The sequence below is a fragment of the Panonychus citri genome, unplaced genomic scaffold, assembly GCF_014898815.1.
Source record: "Panonychus citri isolate SS breed McGregor unplaced genomic scaffold, ASM1489881v1 Contig00095, whole genome shotgun sequence".
NCBI classification, from domain to species: domain Eukaryota; kingdom Metazoa; phylum Arthropoda; class Arachnida; order Trombidiformes; family Tetranychidae; genus Panonychus; species Panonychus citri.
Window position 1 is genome coordinate 1336262 of NW_026515500.1, and position 23910 is coordinate 1360171.

The 23910-nt window shown below is 30.8% G+C and overlaps 1 protein-coding gene across 1 annotated transcript in view; it reads left to right on the forward strand.

The window, feature by feature from the left end:
* The window catches only part of LOC128387916 (agrin-like), a 65822-nt gene extending 43941 nt beyond the window's left edge, over positions 1–21881 (forward strand). The window contains exon 9 of the mRNA XM_053347205.1: positions 21267–21881. The gene's annotated coding sequence lies outside the window, so the exon portion shown is untranslated. The remainder of the gene's footprint in view (positions 1–21266) is intronic.
* Positions 21882–23910: the final 2029 nt, after the last annotated feature.

Here is a 23910-nt window from a genome sequence, read left to right on the forward strand (position 1 = left end):
TGTGATATATAAGATTTCACAAATTTTTCATATTTGTTGATCGCGTTTCGATAAGTTCAACATGGAGATGGAAATTGTTTGCACTCAGCTGATTTTCGTCATGTTATCATGAGAAAAGAATTGATAAAGATGAGAGTGAATATAAAGGTGAGAAGAGAATCGGGTTATTGAATATTTCATGTAAATTGTTCACGATAAAATTAAGCAAAAATTTTTATACTCTAGAATTGAATTTTTTTCTCTATTCTTTTTTTATTCTGACAGGATTTTCAGTTTTCTATTCTTCCTTATTATTATTCTTGCTCTCAATCTTTTGGTTCTGTTCTTTTTTCTCTTTTCTATCAAATTTCATGCTATTTTTATCACTTGATTGACACTTGATGACAGTTATTAGCTATTATCATCATCTATTGTGTTGGCTGAATCTCAAATGATGATGATAAAAAACAATCAGTCGATGTGTTTCTTTACTCTAGTTAGTATTAATAACTCTGACATTGAAATTGAAATTCCGCGATCAGCTCATGTTATTCTTGCTGATTATCACCACGATTGGATGATAATTATGATAAAACGTTTACAAATTATTTAGTCAACATCTCATGTATAATGAGTAAGTTTGTTGATACAATTAATGGCCATTGGATTAGCAGAAATGATAATCCAATCTGTAATTGACAATTTGTTTACATTTTGTCATACAAAATTATGACGAACACAATGTTGGAAGTGATCTTCTTGATTAAATGAACTTTAATGTCGAAACACGGTGAAAAAAACGATACATAAAGTTAAACAGAATAGTTAATGAACTTTGTGGGTGAGAGTTAATGATGATTATTCTTCTGGTCAATTCTATCAAAACTATTTTGTTTTATACCTTTTCTCAGAAAATTTGGGAGAATTAGAGAGAGTTAATCGTCAAATTGGCCACATGCGAATAATTAATTAACTGAGATTACATTAAGATAAAGAAGATTACAATAATTGAATAATTGTTAAGAATAACAATTAATATCGGAGATTAACAATTAAAAATGTCAATGATTAATTGATTAAGAGTTGAATACAATATCTGTGGGAAGTTCAGGTCTAAACTTGATCATTATCGAACGTTCTACACGATCAAACAATTTATCCAATCTTTCAATCACTTGAAGATAGTGGAATACCTTCGAAAAGATGAAGAGAAAAAGAGAACTCCGAACAAGAAGATCGGACTACCCGATCTCGATCAGAACTAAAGAAAGGGAAAGGATAAACTCAATTATCGGACTACCCGACAATTGCGTTTAAGGGAAGGAAGAGGAAGGAAAAAGAAGAAGAAAAAGAAAGAAGAAAGAAAGAGAAGACCAACCTCGATGATGACGACGATGATTTTATGGTGTTGCTGTTGATTGTTATTGTTGATTTGATTGTTATTGACAATTGTTGTCGTTGACTTGATTGTTGTTGTTAATTGTTGTAGTTTGTTGTTAATGATGGTGACTTATGAGCCACCACCTAAGTCATCATCTTCATCATTACCATTATCATCATAATAATAATCTTGTTTCTTCATCATCAACATTTTCATAATGGTTTTTCATCATCATTATCTTAATCACCAATCAACAATTAATTGCTGATTGTTAATTATGATTAAATTAGTTGGTTTCTTCATTTGTTTTTTGATTTGATCACAATTTGATAGAGAAAAATTCGGGTTCAAATAATGAAACTAAATTCAGGCAACACAAAAAAGACCACAAGTAATTATAAAAAGTACGAATCTGGACCAAGTGATGTTTCTGGCCCAGAGTCATATAGTGGAGGTTTCGCCCATAGTAAAAATCGCACTCATGAAGGCCGTTAGCTGTTCATTATAAGTGAATCAAAGATTCTTATTTCACCTTAATTGTTAAACAATTAACTGATTATTAGCGACTTAGCACAATTTTATAACAATTAATATAAACTCTTAACTTTAATGTTATTACTAAGGAAAGTGGAGTGATCATGATCAGTACATCATGATCACCCTTTAGAAAATTCTAATGATTAATCAATAATTTGATATTATGATTACAACACATAGATGACCATGAATGTCATTGTCATCACCATGGTAACGTTAATAACACAACATAGACGGAGCTATATTTTCATCGCATAAGCGACTAAAATCGCTCCACAGGCTGAAATCGTTTGCCGCTTATGTTAGTCCGTCAATACTTGAGGAACATTTATTGTCGATAGCATTTCAGTCCTAAATATTCAATTAATATTGCGTCACAATACGAAACCTTAAACATTGGCGTTAAATCACTATTTGTGATATTTCTATCTTTCTGAAGATGATTGGAGTTAATTAATTCAGCTGATGATTCAAATTGATTAATTCTTTAGGTGACGTGAAGATTTTCTATTGTTTATTTGATCGTTTATTTTTAATGATAATGATTGAGCATTTCTATTTTTTGCAAGAAATTTCAATGATGAATCACTTTTATTGGGAATTCTTGTCAGTTTTTAATTGGGTTTATTCTTGATTATAACATAATTAATTCTGTGATTGATTCGACAATTAATTAATTCTACATATGCTAGCTCTTAAATACTAAATTCTAGAGGTGATTTATTTCTGTAATTAAAGTTTGCTAATCTTTTGATTACCTTGATATTATTATCAATTAACTAATTTAAACTTATACTCCAGAATTTGTACTTAATCGAATTTCATTGTTTAGTAATTATCAAGGTATTTAGACAAGCTAATTTGCTTTATTAACCCTTAACGTTTTCAGATTTGTAATAATCTTTTCAATTTTATTGGTACTTAACCTTTAATTCACCTTTACGGGTTTTGACACATTTGATTTTATTATTCTTTATTAAATGGCTTTAATTTGAGTAGCAAGAAAATAATTATCTTTTCTCTTTCACCGAGAAAGGCACAAACCTGAACCTCCAAACATGAAGAAAAACTTAAATTAAAAATAAATAAAAATTTATTTAACTATTACAAAGTTTTAGCATTAATCTTTATTCTAAAATGGCCGAAAATCAATCAACTTCTCCCTCAATTTAAGCATCATCATCATCAGCAAAATTATCCAATAAAATAGACCAGGTACCACGTGAGAGGTGGTACCTGGTTGTGTCTACATTAAAACCGGTATCAACTAGTTTGTTACAATATCTTTTGAGTGTCGCTCAAACTCATAACATTCAATTTCGTGTCTCTCTGACTCTAATTTGCTGTGAAAATTGCAAAAACATCAGTAAAAATAGCTGAATAGCCCTGTAGATTACTATCGAATCAAAGTCGGCAGCACTCAAAACTTAGTACATATTATTCTCAAGGTCCAAGTTACTAGTCAAGGTCATTATAAGGTCACCTTAAAAGTTGAAGCAAATATACAAAGTTTCACATATTTTTCCTGGTTAATTTTACAATGAATTTTTCTACTATCATCAAGTGATAATATTTTGTTTTTAGAGCATCGGTTACAATGAATTGTTTTGAGCTCCATTCTCTTGTGGATCTTTTTCAAAAGTTTGACAAGTAATAACGCTAAACAAACAGAACCAGTGTTTTCGGCTGGACAACAGTCATAAATATCTTAAAGTTTTCAACTCGTCTCGTTGAGACATTTCCAACGATAGTCTGCATTTCTCAATCGGACCAAGGACATTTCTCTATGGAAAATGCCATCCACTGAGTATTAGAGTCTCAAATTTGTATGCAATAGTAAAGAATAGACCATTTTCGAATCTTTTGAACGTAATGAGATAGACTTTTTTGGAGTCCTCGTTAAAAACTGAGTCAGGACATATGCAGCATTGTCTGAGCGGATGAACAATAGAGATTTTCTATGTACTTTTTCCACAGAGACAATGTATATAAACTTAACATATATTTTTAAAAAGTTTTGACCCAAACCAGTACCGGTATATAACTTATACAATAACTGACATGTTGGCAAATCCAACGTGCACTCTAAAACGCAGGTGGACGGAGTCTAAAATTTTGAATTTTGATATCGTTTTTAATCTTTTGTGTTATTCCATCTGTTGAATAACTATTATCAAACTATGTTAATTTAACATTTCACTTTATTAATTAGACAAGAACTTTATCAATTTGAATTAAGGAGAAGGGGAATATCATCCCAACTAACTAATTTAGCTCGTTTTACATTTTTTTTATATCCTCATCTTGTCTTTGATTTCACCTTCATCTTCATCTTCATCCTCATCTTCATTGCTATTTTTATCTCCATCTCGTCTTCTTGGAAGAGACGAGATGTTTATATTTTATTTGCCAACATCTCCCCGGTCTTATAGTGACCATTCCACTGGTCAAGTCCAACTTGCGAGGGTTCCCGATGTATAAATGGTAGTATGTTTTCAATGAAGAAATTGTGGTCAACGTTTTTCCATATTAGATCAGTTCCTTGTTTTTGATAAACGGTGAGAAGAAATAATTGTATCATAAGCATCATGATGATGTAAATCGATTGATTGATTGTTCGTCGAGTACAAGGCTGTTTTTCCTTCACTGGTTGTTTTTCTTGCTTCTTATACGATTGAGTTTGAGATTCACGAAGCTTGAATTTGTCGACCAACTTTTCCGTTCCGTTCTCAGATTTATTTTGTTGATCAGATGATTGTTTGATTGAAGGTCGATCATCTGTGTCTATTGAGTAAACAAGACAGTTATTGTGTATTGAATTTTTAGCATTAACACCTAGGGGTGGATCATCATCAAGGATTAAACTTTCATCTGTTGAGTCATAGCCATTCACTATTGCAACATTAAATATAGTATTATTTTCAGGAAAATGTCCATTATCATCCGTATCACTAGGATCAGAAGTTTGGATTACCATTTTTACCTCTTTTGATTTTCTAATTGGGGTGGATGATTGTTTTGATTGATGAATCGATTTACTTTTGTCATTGTTATCATTTTTGTCTCCGGGGTTCTGCTTCTTCCACTCCGTGGGAGAGAATGTTCAGTCTGAGTTGATGGGTTGACCGTGTAATGATTATCGTCACAGTAATCTCTTTCATATTGAGTGTTTGTGTGTTGGGGATAATGTTGATTGTAATGAACTGATAATGTGTAGGGTTGATGAGCTGTTGGATAACTGGAGAAAATAGTATCAAGCTTTAATAAAGATCGTAGTTTACGGCGACCATCCTTTTCGATATGACCTGTTCTTTTGCAAATGGTACAAACTTGATTAGTGGATAAGTTCTCAATTTTTGCTGATAGTCGTTCAATAGAATCTTGAAGGTTCATTACCATGTCGTTCATGCTAGGATTCAAGTTTTCCTTTTGCATAACGAACGGATTGTTGCATGAGAGCATAGCTCTTTCAGCTAATCTTGCTGATTCTAATAATTGTTGTAAAGATTGTGGGTTTTGCAAGGCGATTCCATATTTGATTTGTGGAAGTAACTTTTCCTTAATGATACTTAGAATAATCATCTCTGGTATATTCTCATCTATTCGTTGACATAATTCATGGATTTCATAAATGAATGACGATGTTGATTGACCTGGTTGTTGAGTAGCGTTATGAAGTCGTTGAGATAATTGAGAACGAAAATCAGATAGACATAATTCTCGTATCATTGATTATTTTAAACTATTGTAGTTTTTTGGTCGTTCATCTTCAGGAGTAAATTTACCATTGATAAAGTTAAAACACCTCCGTGCTGTACCTCTCAATAAGGTTGGAACGATTATGAACATTTGATCTGAAGTCCATCCATTGTTCTTCGCAGCTATCTCCAAGTGATCGAACCATTTGATAACATCATCATTATTTTCTCCAGTAAAATATGGGATATGAATAGGGTAATTCATACTAGTAAATTGATCGGATTGTTGTGGTGATAACATTTAGGGTTATAATTATATTCTTTTATAGTCATTGGATGAAAACCAAAAATTGAAACAACCTAATTTTAAACTTACCACAGTAACGAACCGATTAGATTAAAATTTCCCATCGGAGGTTACTTGCAGTAGTTTGAATAAAGTGACTCGCATTGCCAATTGGCAGTAATTTGGTTTTTTCAAAATGTTTACGCAAATAATGGATGTAACTAGATGTTCTAAATTTATCGGTAACCAATTATGGTTATAATGATAAATTAAGGAGTTTCTTCACACAAAATGAGAAGGATGAGAGAGATGAGATATACGTTAGAGAGTAATAGAGAGAAAATAAGAGAGAGAAAGAGTAAGAGAGAGAAAGAATAAGAGAGAGAGAAAGAGCAAGAGAGAGAGAAAGAGTAAGAGAGAAAATAAGAGAGAGAAAATATGAGAGAGAGAGAAAATTAGAGAAAGAAAATAAAGAGTTAGAATGATTCATATTGCCAATTCACTAGTAAAAGTTTATAAGATTTGTATACTTGACCACAGTACAAAATTTGAGGGTAACCAAATGTGGTAATGATGCTAGGAATAAACATTCAAAGTGAGTTGGCAAATTTTCAAGTCTTTTGCTCTCATATTAGTGTTGAATATTTATATTTTATGTTGAATTCATGAAAGTTAACGAAGGCAAGACATTGACTTTTATGCAAACGAAAGCTATGAATAACTTTTATAATCGATTGAAAGCCGAGAGGTGGATCGATGTGATGAACTAATCTAAAGTTAATTATCTATTTTGTAGAATTAAAAAATTAAATTAATGTTAAGATTTGATAGTTGAATTGTGAATAGAAATGAGATTTTAAAAATTTAACAATCACCAGAATATTTTATTCTGATTTATGTAGGTTATTTAGGTATTGTAATAAGTCATGAAGTTTTTCTTCAAATAACTAATAGATAAGATAATTTTCAAATATTTAGATCACCTAACAAATTGATTAAGTTCATAAAAATAATTAATGTTACTATTGGGTAATGATTAGCTTATTAACAAATTTATCGATTAAAGCTTTAGACGATTGATAGTTTTTTTTTCGATTGAACGATGTCAAGAACTAGTTGGTGTCAAAAGTAATTGATATTGAAACGATTTGATTTTGATAAACACAATTTAAACACAAGTAAATTTTTAAACTTCTTTTCTCATCAACTTTGAAGTAAGTTTAGATTTAAATTTAGAGTTAGTTTAATCAATGAGATTAATCGTAATTCTATTTAGATTTTGATTAATAAAAAATGGCAAATGAATTAGTTTTATTAATGATTATAGTTATACAGGGCTATTCAGCTATTTTCGCCTATGTTTTTTGCGATTTTCTCAGCAACTAAGAGTCAAAGAGACTCAAGACTTTAGTGGTATGAGTTTGAGCGATACTCAATTGTCATATACAAAGATCAAGGTCATTCAGGTCACGTGTAAAATAACGCGTTTCAAGGTCATTTGATGGTCATTCTATGATTTGCCACACTTATTCATCTTGGGTTAAGATTTTGAAGTTAGTTGTAACTGTCAATCAGAAGATATTGCAGTTTAATCAAAAAGGTACTGAGATTCTTTAATTAACAAAACTTATCATAACAGTTGACCCTAAAGACATAAGAGCCTGAAAATTTTATATTGGTGTTTTTACACATACTTTTTTATGGTAATGTCTTCAAATGACCTTGAAACGCGTTATTTTACACGTGACCTGAATGACCTTGATCTTTGTATATGACAATTGAGTATCGCTCAAACTCATACCACTAAAGTCTTGAGTCTCTTTGACTCTTAGTTGCTGAGAAAATCGCAAAAAACATCGGCGAAAATAGCTGAATAGCCCTGTATTATAACTTATTAGCACTTTATGAAAAGATTTACTTAATTTTCATTTCGTTTGTTATCATATGAAATTGTTGGTTCACTCGTCATGATAAGGTGGTTATCTTTTTTGAATTTTTATGTCTTATCTTTTGGTGATTCTTGGAGAACACATATGGATTAATAACAAGAAGTTGATCAATAGCTGAAAGGTAAAATTCATTTAGAAGAAAACTTTTGTCTAACCACAAATTGAGAATAATAATATTTAAGCATAAATAAATAGAAGGTAATCGGTTAAATCACATTACAAAATCGAACGAAATTAAAGAATGATTTATGGAGAGATGAAGAAATTGATAATTGTATTCTAAGAAACAAGAACTAATGCCGTATCCGGCTCGACGGACCAAATGTTGAATAACTATTATCAAACTATGGTAATTTAACATTTCACTTTATTAATTAGACAAGAACTTTATCAATTTGAATTAAGGAGAAGGGGAATATCATCCCAACTAACTAACTTAGCTCGTTTTACATTTTTTTTATATCCTCATCTTGTCTTTGATTTCACCTTCATCTTCATCTTCATCCTCATCTTCATTGCTATTTTTATCTCCATCTCGTCTTCTTGGAAGAGACGAGATGTTTATATTTTATTTGCCAACACCATCTTTTTCTGTCAAATTTTTTTTACCCCAGTGAAGAATGACACAAGTCAACCTTAACCCTCCATGCCGCTATGCTGATTGTTTCATTTTTGTATCGACTTTAACTAATCGTGGCTCGCCAAAGGGGAAACTTTGCCCGTCAATTCATCATTGAAAACTGTCAGCGTCTATTCAGGGACTTTGGAATACAGGTCATTTCACCAAGTTTCAAACGTGTTTTTCTTGAATAACTTTTTTGTTTTTGAGTGATCAGAACCAAGACTCGAGTTATGGTAGTTTAGGTCACACTCAATTGTCATACGCCAAAAGTTGTAAACTCGTAAGGAGTCTCATGATCGCTAATTATTTAGATTGTGACCATCAAATGACCTTGAAAACTTATCCTAACAAAATGAACAGGATGACCTTGATATTTCAATATGACATTTTAGTATGACCTAAACTACAATAACTCGAGTCTTGGTTCATATCACTCAAAACCAAAAAGGTTATTCAAGAATTACTTGTTGGAAACTTTTCAGAAAGACTTTTTGTTGACCCAATCATCGATCAAGCTGTTATACCTTTACATCCCAATAATGCTCGAGACCAAATCATGCAAGATTGGACAGTGCAAGACAATGCGGTATCATCAACGCGTGACCCAGTTCTGAACCCTTTAATTCGACCAGTCGAATCTACAGTCTCTAGTGGAGATGAATCGGAGTGGACAAATCCTGAAAAATCTTCAGATGGTGACAGTGATAGTGAGGATGATGATGACAGCCTACCAAATTCTAACTCACACACTGCGAGATTGTTTCTTTCAAGGATGGAACAATCTGGGTCTTTGGGTTCTCTCCAGTTGCTACACCAATTAATTGCTCGGAAGAGGCCATAATATTAGCTAGAGAAATGAAAGAAAATCGTCGCGATAAACAATCTGTCGTTTTGTCGTTGGGTTAGGTGAGTTCCTCCGCAGAAATAGAAATCAATCAAATGACAGTAGATCCGTTTAGATATCAAGAATGAGCATACTGATTATTGATTCAACAACATATATTCGTTTTTTCATTAATTTGACAGGACTTGTTTTCTATTATCCAAGACTAATGAGAGTCGGTTTGCCAATTAGAGCAATTTTTATCAACTTTCATCATTCGAGATCCATCAGTAATGGTGATTTCTTAGTCTGGTTTTTGGCTATATTCTAGAACACCACCGTTCGCAAATCGTCTTGAAACTTGGTTGTGCAGGTAAAATCCTGTACCGAGTAATACACACAGTACGCATGACATAGCCTGAGATATTGATTTCTTATAATTTTATTTGCATTTCAAGCAACTTGAAGATTCAGTCGACGTACAATAAATTCAGTGCTGCCATCTGATGCATAATAATAATCACCATAATCTGGAATAATTAATTTGAACACAATTGAATTGCTGTTTACAGGTTAAAAATTTGAAACTCTTTCGATGACCTTGAAATGACCTTGACTAGTAAGTTTGACCTTGAGATTAATATATACTAAATTTTGAGTGTGCCTGACTCGCGGTTCAATAGTAATCTAAGAAAACAGTGAAAATACAATTTATATCCAATTTCACCTGCACAACCAAGTCACTCAGAACCTTGAATTTTCACACATAACATCATCATGCCCATATGTATATGTGTTCAATACCAAACCTGGCCAGTTTTGCTTAAAACAGAAGAAGTAGAAAGTTATGCCCTGTATATTTCGAGGAGATTTTCGGGCACTTAATTTGATTGACCTTCGAATGAACTTCAAATCATAATGAGTATATGTGTGTAATTTGATGGATTCGTTTCACCATGTTATGTTAGGGGTGTATAACTCCTTATGTTATGATTGACTTTCAAATGACCTTGACTATAACACAAGGAAAATCTCATGTTCACTGACTAACAAGAAATTGTAAGAATTTTTCGGTAGCAACACCCCAAACCACGGTAAATTCGTTTCTTAGGGCAAATGAATATATATAATGAATATGATTATTTACAATGTAATGATTCTATTTTTTTGTGTTTCTTAAAATTTTTTGTTTTTTTAGATTTTTGATGAATGTGCTTATTTACAATGCGATGATTTAATTTTTTTGTTTTTTATACATGTTCACATCTAAAACTATGGATTCAAATTGGTCCAATACAATTTTTATTTACAATCTTGTCTATTCTAGGCTTAATTAGCGAATATCTTTTTTTAATCCAGGCGAGATTGCACGAAGTTGTTTTTATGCGAGGGTACTTGGTACTGTATTTGGCGGTATCGCGTAAAAACAAAACGTGCCCTCGCGAATATTTGCCAAGAGAGTAGCCCACTATCCCCGTCGGAAATTGAAACATCTTCTGTTTCTGAGTCGTGAACATGGTTGGTTAACGAATCCAAGAAGATGTTCCAATCCCGTTCCTCTTGCTCAGGATCAGGGGCAGCTCGCGCGTTGCGTCTTCGCCGCGGACGCGCCTCCACCTCTGCCATGCCGAGCAATAGGAATCTCATTCTCATTCACTTCAAGGCCAACAACTGCCTCTTCTACCTGCATATCCTCCCCTTCCTCACCATCTTCCCCATCCATCTCTACAATATTTCGCCAGCCCGGAACAATGCTCTGCATCAAAGCATTGTAATTGTGTAGCTCCTCAGCTCGTCTCCGTGCTGGGAGCGCTTGCATAAGCTTCTTAACGATTTACTACCATTTATGTAAGTAATGCATTTTCTTATTAAATATTCACAGTAATAGATCAAAAGTAAACGAATGATGACTAAACTTAGATAAAGTTTATAGCAAGTTCCAAATGTACAAATTTTCAATTAAAAATGATTAAACAAATAAGTTCAATAGTTGAGTTCGATGGATTTAAAAGCTTCGTGAGGGCAATCGAATTGTGTTAAATGATTTGAGTTGACTCCAATTCATCAAAAAACAATTGAATAATTAATAATTAACAATCAATTAGGTGGAAGTCATCATGAAATAATTGGTGATTGTATGTATGAGCAATACTATAACTATAGACAGTATGAATAACTCAATTTCTATCATGTTTGAAATTGGATGAAATTTTCTTCAAGATGTTCTCATGAGGGTTAAATGGACTCAAGAATGTCAAGAATTTAGGAAAACAAGAGTAATCTAAGCCAAATCATTCATTGAAAATTATTCCAAATGTGATAATAATAATATCTCACCTTCAGATAAATAAATTTACCATTTCATCTTTGTTTGTCATAAACTTCAATAATTTGATAGTATTTCTCATCCTTATGAGAGAAACTCAATTCCAATCAACTGATTACAAAGATTTTAATAGTTTTCCACTATTGAGATTGACTGTGAATTCATTGGATAATTAAATTCTAATTGTTATCTAATTTCACTAAAGTGAATACATTTCACAATTAAAACTTTTTTTTCAATAAATTTTTTCTTTTTCACACTTTCAACAAGTTTAATTAGTCAACTGTAATTTGAATGTAATCAAATTGTTTAGACTACAGTTGATTTATTATCATCAAGATCCTTTGTTATTATCATGAATCTTTTTCCTGTATTTGTCTTGAATGTGACAAAGTTTTGGTGATAGAGAAACAAATTGATTAACATTAACCAACTAATAGTTGGATAGTTAATTAAATTTACTAATCAAACTGATAGAGCAGATAATCAGTTGGTGAATAAACAAGGTAAAGGTATTAACAAGATTGTCTAACGGATTTGATAGGTAAACGTACTAATATCTATGCAAGAAACATAAGAAAAAAGGAAACAAAAAAACTTTCCGAACTTTTTTCTCTGATCAGATCAAGTATATAATATTCGAGGTGGAGAAAATGTTGAAAAAAGATTCTGTTTCATTATTGTCTATTCTCATGATACATACAATTATCATGGAAATGTATCATGTAAGCCCTATGAATTGTAATAGGAAAATCTTTACACGAAGAAAAAAAATAACATCCATATGATTACAAGTAAATAATTTGTTGACTCTGCAACTGAGGCTTCATCTTGTTAACTTTATTATTTATTAACCGTTAATCATTATCATGATGATGATTATAATTTGATGATCAAATTGAATTATATTTATGTGATGTTTTATCATTCAAATTGGAGCGACAATCAAGTCTTAATGTGAATCTGCAATTATAACTAAAGTTTCACATTCAAGGATAGTAAATGGTAAGAGATGATATTAGAAGGAAAAAAAGTTCCAGTAGTTTTTTTATTCTGATTAGTTGTATTTTCATTCATTCATACCATAATATTAGACACTTGTTCCTTAATTAGGTTAATTATTATCATGGTGTAAACAAAAATTCATCAATTGTATGTACCTTTGGTTTAACAATCTACTCATTAATTAGGTTTTTCTTTGATTAGAATTGAAATAAGTCATAAAAACTAATCAGCTTATCACATTTTCCATGAATTTTGCAACAAGATAAATTGTAATTCATTAGATAAATTCAGTTAGTTAGTTTTTTCCCATGTAAAGAATGATAAAAATATAAACTGAATAATAATTCAGCTTCAACTTTACATGGTGTTCATGGGTGAATTTACTTTTACTCTGCTCTTGATTTTCATCGTTGTTGTACTCAAATGTTTGAACATGGAGTTGGTTGTTTCAGGCGATTACATGAAATTCAATAGGATTTCACCTTGTGAATGATGAAAATTCATCATGAAAAGAAATGGTTAAAGGAAAAATGAAGTTTCATTTTATGTAATTTCATCTACATATTAAACCGATAAGATAAGAGTGGTTCGACTTGTGGTTCAATTTTTTTGTTCCTCAGCAGAAATTGGTGTAAATTCAGCAAATACATGGGATATTCATTTCTTTGGGATATTATCATCATGAATTTTACATGTAAATTATTCAATTGAAAATACACTTAACCAATCTACTAATAGTAAGTGTCTCATGTTCAAAGCTGTGATTTTGTCAGCTCTATCTCTACAAACTATTGATTGTTGATCAATATTTCCAATGTCATATTAATCAATTCTTTAACCTTTGACCTTGCAACTATTGATTATAAGAGAGTGGCAATGATTATGATGATGATACTCTGTGACTTTTGTTTTCTTTATCACATAATCAAGGGTAAAAATCAGTAAGAAGATGAAACTTTATCAATGGATGAACATTAAATCTCATCTAATCAAGTAAATTCAATGGGAATAGGTGTCTAAGTGTAAGATTAACTATCTTAGTTAATAGTTTTATTTTCATCTTCTTAAGTCAATCAGATTAACGGCACTGACAAATCAAGGAAAGAGAGAGAGAGACAAAGGGATTATCTCCTATTAACAATATTTTCTGATACAATATTTAAGATTAACCGGTAACATAAAGTAGGAAAATTAATACAAAGGCAAATGATTTAACTTGAGGGTGAATTAGTTGGCTGATTTTATATCTGGTTGACACCAATTCAGCTGATTAACTTGATTGTAAATATGATTCTCATGTCAACAATTGTTAGATTGTCAAACTGTCAATTATTAGGATTAAACATCAATAACTTATGAATAACAAATACTGAGCCAATTGAAATCTTATATTATTGGAGATAAAAGTTTATCGATTTTTTTATTCTCCATGATTTGTATTTTTTTCATCATGAACATGAATCTTAATTTGAATAATCTGATTTGTTCAAGTATAAATTGGATGTAAACGAAAATATCTTTCATTTTCTAGTGAGATTATTATTATTGTTGTTGTTGAATGAATGGTAATCAGTCCAGGCGGAAATTAAACTTGGAAATTGAGGAGAAACTTGAAGGACAAGATCATGAAAATTTCAGGAAACATGATATTTATTCATTCACATGGTAATATTACATTCTGACCATAGGGGTTGATGTTTCATGGAAAAAGATGTAAAAAGAGAGGAGGAGGAAGAAAAGAGTGTGGTGATGGCGGTAGAAGGCAATGAGATTAGGTTTTCACCAGGAAAACGGATAATCAATGAATTCATTCAGAATCATTGCCTTGGTGTTATCATGGTGACTTGGAATTTCTCTTTGACTCGTATCACAATCAGGTCATAATCATTTTGTGGGCTTAACTTGAATTGTAAATTTTGAGCTTACTAACAAAAAAAATCACCATCATTACCATGAACTTTCAATGAGGATGATCGTATAATGACCATGGGCTCATGGAAAAGTTTTGAATTACAATTGAATTGTTGAAAAGTTTCAATGAGTTTCATCATCGTAACTATTGTATTATGAATGGAAGATTTTTTTTTATTCTGATTGAATTTTTTTCTCTTCATTCTCTCTTTTTCGAGCATTTCAATAAGACAAAAGGAATACTATCATGAGTTTTGAACTATCATGGAGAATTGATCTCGAATGAAAGAGTGAGAGAGAGAAAGAGGAGAAAAGCTCTGAAACATTTTCCATTTGAGTGAATATTACAATTTTTTCTTGCTTCTCTCTACATTTTGTTTGCTATCAGAAAGATATAAACTTTGATAATGGTTACTGACACTGAGAGAATTTCTTTTGGTAAAATCAATGTGATAAATGGATGGTTATCAGTTCTGAATCATCCCTGAACTTTTTCTTTCTTGCACCGGTAATTCATTGGAAGAAAAGTTCTAAAAGGGTTTGGATCAAAATGAAAGAACAATTTTTCCCTCCCAGTGAAAACAATTATCTTCATCTTAAATGATTATCACAAAGTTGACATTTTCAGATTAATTATTCTAACAGAAAAGCTTCAAATAATATGAAGATATGATTCTATATAAATAACATGATAAACAATCAATCTTTCAGAATTTTCCTTTTTCTTAGCATCATCATCATGGTATTCACCTTTCGAACATATTGAAATATTAATATTACGAAACGAATTCAGAGTAATATTTTCTATTACATAATAATAGATAAAAATTGAGCAAGAATTAGAAATGGAAAGATTTACTTATATTGAGAGTAGAAGAAAAAAATTCTTAACTTTTCACCTTTCAGAACTTTATTCAAACTATTGAAAATCGATTTTCATTTTCATGATGGATTTCAACCATTTAGATGAAAAAATCTTCAGAGAATTATGGGAATATTGGAAATGACCATCACAGCTGATGATAATTTAAAGTCTTCAAAGAGCTAGAAAATTTCATGACCATGATGATTACTCAGAGAAAGAGAGCTGAATATTAATATATAAATCAATTTGAACACTCGAAAGTAAATAATATATCATGAGAATCGATTTCATGAGAACTGATTGAACTTAAGGAGGATATTAAAGATTAGTTGTTAATAACAAGAATACACTAATACCTTTGAGAGGAATTAGATCAGTTCTAAAGAGAATCATCTCTTTTTCTCTCATTTATCTTGGTCAAGCGTCGAAATTAACAAAAGAAAATGTTCATAATCGAAGTTAATGAAATTCATCAAGTGGATAGAGAATTAAATTAATTGAGTCATTTAATCGTAACCTCTTATCAGCCAATTCTTATTGATTTCCATTGATAAAAATCATGAACCTCTGAGCTCGTAGCCAGAAAAACAAAACGAAAAACATTATCACTTTGTTATCATTTGTTATTATTCATTATCGTTTTCATGATTATCATGAACATTAATCTTTCCATGTGACCAAATATGATTGACTAATGGTGTATAAACAAAGTTATCATTTGTTTTTTTGTTACTTTCTTCATGAAGCCTCATGAATTCATGGAAAGAAAAATTTTATCCCTTTTATCATATTGATGATGATGCTAATGATACTTTAATATCCTTGCGATAATATTATGAATCTCATGAACCATTTGAATGGTTTAAACTGAACTTTTTTTTCTATCACTTTTCCATTTAGATTTCCCAATCTATCATGACAAGAAATGAAAACTGTTCAGTTGATTTCAACATCTCAGAATGATTAATATCCAACATATATAGTTTTGAATGAGACGAAAACAAAAATTCAATAGAAATCATGTTAACTGTCATGAATGAACTTTGAGCTTGATTCGTTTGTTTATATTTACAAGTTGGAATCATGGTGATCATTTGATGAGGGGCAAAAAGATGATGAAGATAATTGTTATTCTAAAAGAAAGATAATAACATGAGAAAATTATTTTCGAAACTTTTTCATCATTTTGCAAATTGTTGTGAACTTTTTTGTTCTAAATGATTATCGTAAACAGTAGTAGTCACCATGATGGGGAATATTGAACAATCAGAATCGAATACAGAATTTAGATCAATCTGACAGGAAAACTTGTCATTCCATCTCTCCCTGTCTATCTTCATTTCGTCTTCTCCTCCTCCTTCTCCTCCTTATCTTCCTCATCATTCTGGTATATTTACCAAGATTCATTGAATTAAGTTTGATGAGTTGCTTAATATGCTTCCATTCATGGTAAATTTCACTTCCCTTCTCATTCATCTATTATCATTCTTAATCATCCTCATATTTTCAACTCAAAAACTTCACCATCATCATTATCTTATTCCCAGAACTTTCCAGTTCAATATTTATCTTTTTCTATTATATAAACTTTCGCTATTCCTTTATGAATAAACAGAATCTCAGTTACATGGATTCTTAATTCAATTGCCAACTCAATTCATTATTTTATCTCTTTAATTGATTGTCAATAATGTTTCATAATAAAAATAAAGATTCACCAAAATTAATTCATCATAAAATTCAAACATTTGCATCCTTGTACTTTTATCAATGAACAAGTGACAAAATCTTTAAGATTTCAATGTCAATCATGGGATAAAAGTTCAGTCTCTCAATTGATAATATCTCAGTTTATTCAATATTTAAAAGACTTAAACATTAATCAAAGTAATGAAAGTGAAACTTTTTTCTTACCATCATTAAATTTACCATGAAATATAAGAAAGTGAAGGAAGAAAAAAAAATCTATTCCATGATAATCATGATGAAATTGGAAGAAATAATATATTTCTCATTACTCAGAGAAAAATTCAAAATATTAAGATAAATTGATTCTCAGAACTTTTCACCTAATTTGATTCAATTTAAAAGAAATCAAGTTTAACTATAAATCAATGTTATCATTAACATTGCAACTTCCTTTTCCTTTTTTTTATCACTTACGAAATCAATTCTCAATCATTAGGCTGAATCATAAATTTCAGTTATCATGAGTTGAGAAAGAGAAACAAATTCTGAGTCTCATGTTGCTCATGATGAGAGAGATTCTCAGTCCATTTTGATATAAATCAAGTCACAATTCAATGAATGGATCTGAATGTTTGTCTTGTTGATGATAAATTTCATCTGAATTTGTGTTGATGATTTTTACCATTCAATTGTAATCATGTGTGTAAAGAGAGTGTGGTAGTGGTGGAAGTGGCGGTGGTGGGATGAGGAGGTGATGATGGTGGCAGGAAGAAAGAAAACTTTTTGATGAAAAGAAAAAAACATTTTTTTCTTCTTCATATCATGTATATTCCAATAGTAATGAACTTTTTTCTAACTGTTTGTGTGTGTATGTGTATCTCTTGATGAGAGATGGAAGAAGAAAAAACGAAAAGTTCGAAAAGTTATCGTAACTGAATAGATGAAAGAATCATAATCTTCCTCTCGCTCATCATGTTGTATTTTTTTTTATATTTTCATCATAATGATCATCTTCATCTTCATCAGAATCTCAGTAGTCTCCATTTCAAGTCTATTCATGCGAACAATCAAAAATACTTCTCATTCAATACAACCTTCTTCCCTTTTTGACATCCTAATTCACTTTCTCCCTCCATTCACCTTCTCTCTCTCACTCTCCTCAGATCACTCTTCTTCCTTCTCTCTCTATCACCCTGGTTCTTTTTATCTCTTTTTGTGTTCATACCCTGATTCTTTTCATCATTAAGCTCATTCTCCTCACACATTTTCTGTCATCTTTACTATTCTATTCCATGATATTCTCCCCTCCATGTTAGTTTATCATGCATTTCTCTCTCTCTCTCTCTCTCTCTCTCTCTCTCTCTCTCTGTTCATTATCATCTTTCTCATTAATTTTCTCCTCTTCATCATCATCTCTCTTTTCCCACCTTTATCATCGTCTTTTTCTCATTCTTCATCTTATTTTCACCTTCACTAAGCAAAGTTACACTAATCAACAAGAGCAAAGATGAATCAGAATTACGAACACGATGAAGATGAAGATGATAAATAATCTGAGTTCCAACTTGAACTGGATTCTGAAAACCGTGAAGGGAATTTTCAAATACACTGGACTCTACCAAAATATCTTGTATCCAGACACAAGAAACACACACCATTGACTATTTCATGTCTCCATTTAATTCCCAACCTTTATCTCACCACCAAACATTTCATGATATCCACTTCATCAGAATAATAACATGAATCGTTCCTTTTATTATTCAGAATATCATCATTATAGAGAGAGAGAGAGAGAGAGAGAGAGAGAGAGAGAGAGAGAGAGAGAGAGAGAGAGAGAGAGAGAGAGAGCCAGACACTCTTTTACCATGCTAACATTATTATCTTTCATGATCAATATCAGAACTTAAATATGTTCATCATCTCATCATGAGCTATAAAACGAGCAAGTGAAAATCAGAATAAAATGAAAATAATAATAAAAACAGAACAATTGAAATTTAGAATTTTTTTCCTCCATCTACAAATAAATGAGCTTCCATCAAGATTAAACCATCAAATTGACATATATTCAGTAATAATATTCACCAAGAACTCATTTAAATATCATGATAAAAATGATAATATCTTAGATTGTGTAGATAATTGTGAATGAAAAGGATTGAGTGGATGTTGAATGTTATTGAATGAAAGGTGAAGACAAACATTGATGACATAAGATGATGATGATGATATAACCAATGTTCATTCAATGAATGAATACATTCAACAGTCTAATAGATTCAAGTCAAATCTGCATATTACATCACAATTGATCAACATTTTATACTAACAAAAGTATAAGATGATGATGTTGATGATAATGAACAAGGAATACATTGAATACAAGATGGAGTGCAATATGTATGCAACATGATGAAATTGACATATATTCAATTGCTCATCATCATTTACTCAACACATGAGATAAAATTACATGTAAACATGAGGAAGAAGAAGAAGAGGAAAGCTGATAGAGTTTCTCTTTATTCATTTTTCCCCATGAAAAAGACGCTGAAGGAAAAAGATAATTGTATCTTTTTACACAATCTCTGAATTTCTCTCGCGATATTGGTTAGTAACTTTTTCTTCATCTTCCATATTCATCATTCCCTGTGTTTTCCCATCCTCATGAAACATTAACTTGCAACTCCCCCTGAAAAGAAAGCATCGTAATCCCAAATGTCTATCATCAGATTAAATCTAATAGAATCCAGAAAATGGTGAATAAAAATCCATAAAATGTTAATAACTTTTTCCATCCAAAAATCATCATTCGTCCTCAACATCATATTTTCATCTCCTCATCACTGAGCATCACCAATGAATTCTTGGTTCTCGAACCGCCTAATCAATAACATCCAATGTATATCCAAGTGATTTACATGATTTGGTGGTTTGAATCTGAGAGAGAGAGAGAGAGATATTTAATCTTATGCAGATGAGAACAAGATTCAGACCGATGAAGAAAAAAACAGAATAATTTTTTGTTTTTGCCTTTGATTATCTTCATGTTTCATCACGATTATCATCATTCTGTCTCATTTTTACTGAACTTTATCACCACCATCAGAATACTTGAGACTGAGATTATTTCTGGCTGTTTATCCTTTTCTCCTTTTCCAATTCAATTTCCAACTGATATACATGAAAGAAAATCCCATGATACAAATAAATGAACTCTTTCAGCTTTTATAACTTTCAGATTAAATTGAATCATCGTCATCAGAATAAATTATCAATATTGATGAACTAATTGATTAAATAATAACTATAACGTTGAAATTAACTTGTAAGGCAGCAAAAAAAAAAGTTCAAATAACATCATCGTAAAGATTCAGGTTGATAATACATGATGAAAATATCAAATGTCATGCGATTCAAAATGATTAACAGTCAATACAAGTTCTAGATTCATTCATGAGGATTTTTTTTTCTTTTGCTCCAAATAAAGTTCATGAATTTGTTACAATGACACTTGATAGTAGCCAATATAAAGTACTACATAAAATAATAGCATCAATGATATGATGCTAAATATAAAAGACCAAGTCTCAATGTTATCAAGTTAATGGAGTGATGGGAAAATGTTTACTTGAATCTCATTTCAATTGTTTCAATTGAAATGAACTGAATAGATGATCATGTGTATGAATATTCAAAAATACATTTTAAAAGTTGATGAAATCGTTTTGTTTTCTAGCTGAATAAGTAACGATAACGATATATTTATATTGATGATTCCAATCAGTGATAAATGAATTTAGTTTTATTCTCATATATATTTTGTATTCTGATTACTTACAATTGCAACTTGAATTTGTCTCAAGTCTTGTTTTCTTTTCTTCTTACTCTCTGAGTATCTTGGTGGAAACTGAACTAAGAATCATATAAATATAATCAGTAACTGAATCGAGATAAATATTGACTTAACATGGTTACAAGTTTATATAACGAAAATGTATAAAAAAAAGTTCTGCATCAGAGTCACCGAATCATCATATTGAAATCATACCCACATGAGTTTAATAAGTTCAGTGGAACTTTCGGTTTTCTTTTGCTGGGAATTTCTCTTTCCAGAGGGAATTTTTCTCCATTCTTTTTTTCTAACGGTTTTTTTTATTCGAAACTTTCTCTTTTTCTTTCATATTTACAGAACTTTTCGTTTTCTCTTTCTTCGATCATCTTGTTCTTCACTTCAAGTACTAGTTCGATATATACATGGATCTGGATGAGATGGAAAAAGTAAGAAACATTCTTAGGATGAATTTCCTTGGACTCGAACATATTAATTTCTATCAAGGTTTATTCCTGATTCTATTGTTCAATGTTGAAAGAATTCACCTGAATACATCATTTTTCCACCATGATGATGTCCAAAGTTTGTGATAGATGATTCTGATTAGATTCTGATGATCATCATGTCTCATCATGTTTTTATTTGTTCATCAAGTTAATATTATATAAAAGTTTTTCTTTTGCTTTAATGAGATCAGTTGATCAATATAAGAAATTATAACAACCATGGGAATTCAATGTATTCCATGGTTGAATCATGTTCTTCATCATCATGCTGAATTATTCTGTAACAATAATAATATCATGATTTTTTTTTCTTATCGATTCTCACTGATTAATCAGTATAATCAAAATTGTTACTCTTTTTATTATTTTATATAAATAACCAAATAATCATCATGAAAGTTACATCATCTTATATATATATATTGTATCTTTATATACTAATACCATGTAATAGTTATCATCATGATAATAATAATAAAAATGATAATTGTTCATCAAATGAAATTCAAACTTTTTTCATTAGTTTTCATAACCTTAGGGTATGATTAAAATTAAAAGATAATGAGTGACTCTGATTAACCACAATTGTCAATCTAAATGGAACGAAAAATTATAATCATTCTAATGATAGATTGAGTTGATAATGAATTCTTTTCATTGTTATTTCAGGTCTGTAGATTAATTCGATAAGTTCTGATAATGAGAGAAAAAAAATTGGGTAATTTGGTAAAATTCTGGACTCATCATTAGTCTAATGTTATTATATTCAATTCTTAAAGCATGACGGTGAAACTTTCTCTCTTGATTTGGTAAGAAATCCAAGATTTAATGGTTACTCTGATCAACTGAATAAATATAAATTCGCCTGAGGCTATTATCATGAAAGAATCACAATCATCTTTGGTCATCTTTAATATTTTCATTTTCTTTTGTGTCAATTGATTTACTTTGAGAATTACAAATAGAAAATATAGTATTTATATGGATAAACGGGGAGGAAAATTCTCTTCTTCATATATCTACAGATAAATTCGGTGAAATATTATGATAGTAAAAATAATAAAGGCAAAATTCCAACAAGAAAATGAGAAGAAAAAAAGAAAAAAAAATTTTCTTCTTTTTCAAGTCGTAATAAGGTAAAGGTCCCCGAGGAAATTCAAACTTTTTCATAGATACACCTATTTTTTGTTTGAATTTTCTTAAGTGAATTGTTCGCTAATTTTAATAATTACGAAAATAAATTGTACATCATTGTGTTCGTGAAACTATGGGGAGTCGAAAGATATATAAAAATTGTGTTGGGAAATACAAAATAATAAGAATTCAAGTCTTTAGAAAATATGGTAAGTAAACAGGAAATAGTAACCCTTTGAAGTTTTCCGAAAACGGAAATAAAATAAAGTAACTGAAATCTCCATGGAGATAAAAAACCGTTAATCAGCATTATACTGATAAAGACACCTTAAAGAAATCATTCTTAAAGTATTATTCTTGAAGCAAGTTAAATTTTAATCAAAATTCTAAAAATCTTTGTATTATTTATTATTGTGTTATCTTTTAGTAAATAATAAGATGGATAAGTACGTCAATGTGCTGTTAAACATTTCACCTGAAAATCTCTCCTCATATTTGACGAATTTAACTGTTATTGAAGTGAAAGAAATCACGAACGTGTTTAATCAACTAACGGACGATTCGGCCTACAAGAAGAAACATAATGTAACAGCCAAAAAAGCTAAACACCTTCAAAGTCTCTCGTCAATAATAAAAAACTTCAAACCCAAAGACCCACCTGAACCACATGTGCAAGTTGCTTTGGCGATGGAAAATGATATTGTTGATCTCAATGAGGCTCGAAAAGATTCAATAATAGATGAAGACGAAGGGACTCTTTTACTTGAGACCACAACCGAAGGAACTTCAGCTGAAGCTGGTCAATTGATTTATCACCACGATAAGCGTAAGAGAGAAGAAGCTTTGATGGAAATTAAACGACGAAGAATCAATAATAATATTCCGAAGACATGGATTAAATGGTCATCGAAAAAAGTTAATCCGATCGCTTTAATCACCCACAAGCTAAAAACACCAACAATTCTGTACGATGAAATATCCAAACTCATGGAAAATGGTGATTTGCCAGCTTTTAAAGAAGTTTCTTTCTTTAACAATGAGAAAAGTGTCAAGATAAGATCTCAATCTCCATCAATTTTGATGGAAATCGTCATGCGAATAGAACATCTTATCGAAGGCATTGAGGTTCAGAAATTTCACCCGAAAGCTCCTCGGGTTCGGCTTGTTGGTTCGAGATACATGACGGAAAGTCCAGAATTGATTCTGTTGAAGATATTCAAATTTAATACTTATTTGAATGATACAAATACACATTTGGCGAAACAAAATAATAATAATAATCAAAGGGATTTATTATTGGTATTAACACCAGCGGCCAGATCTCAATTACAAGATGAAAACGGAATCTTATCCTTGGGTTT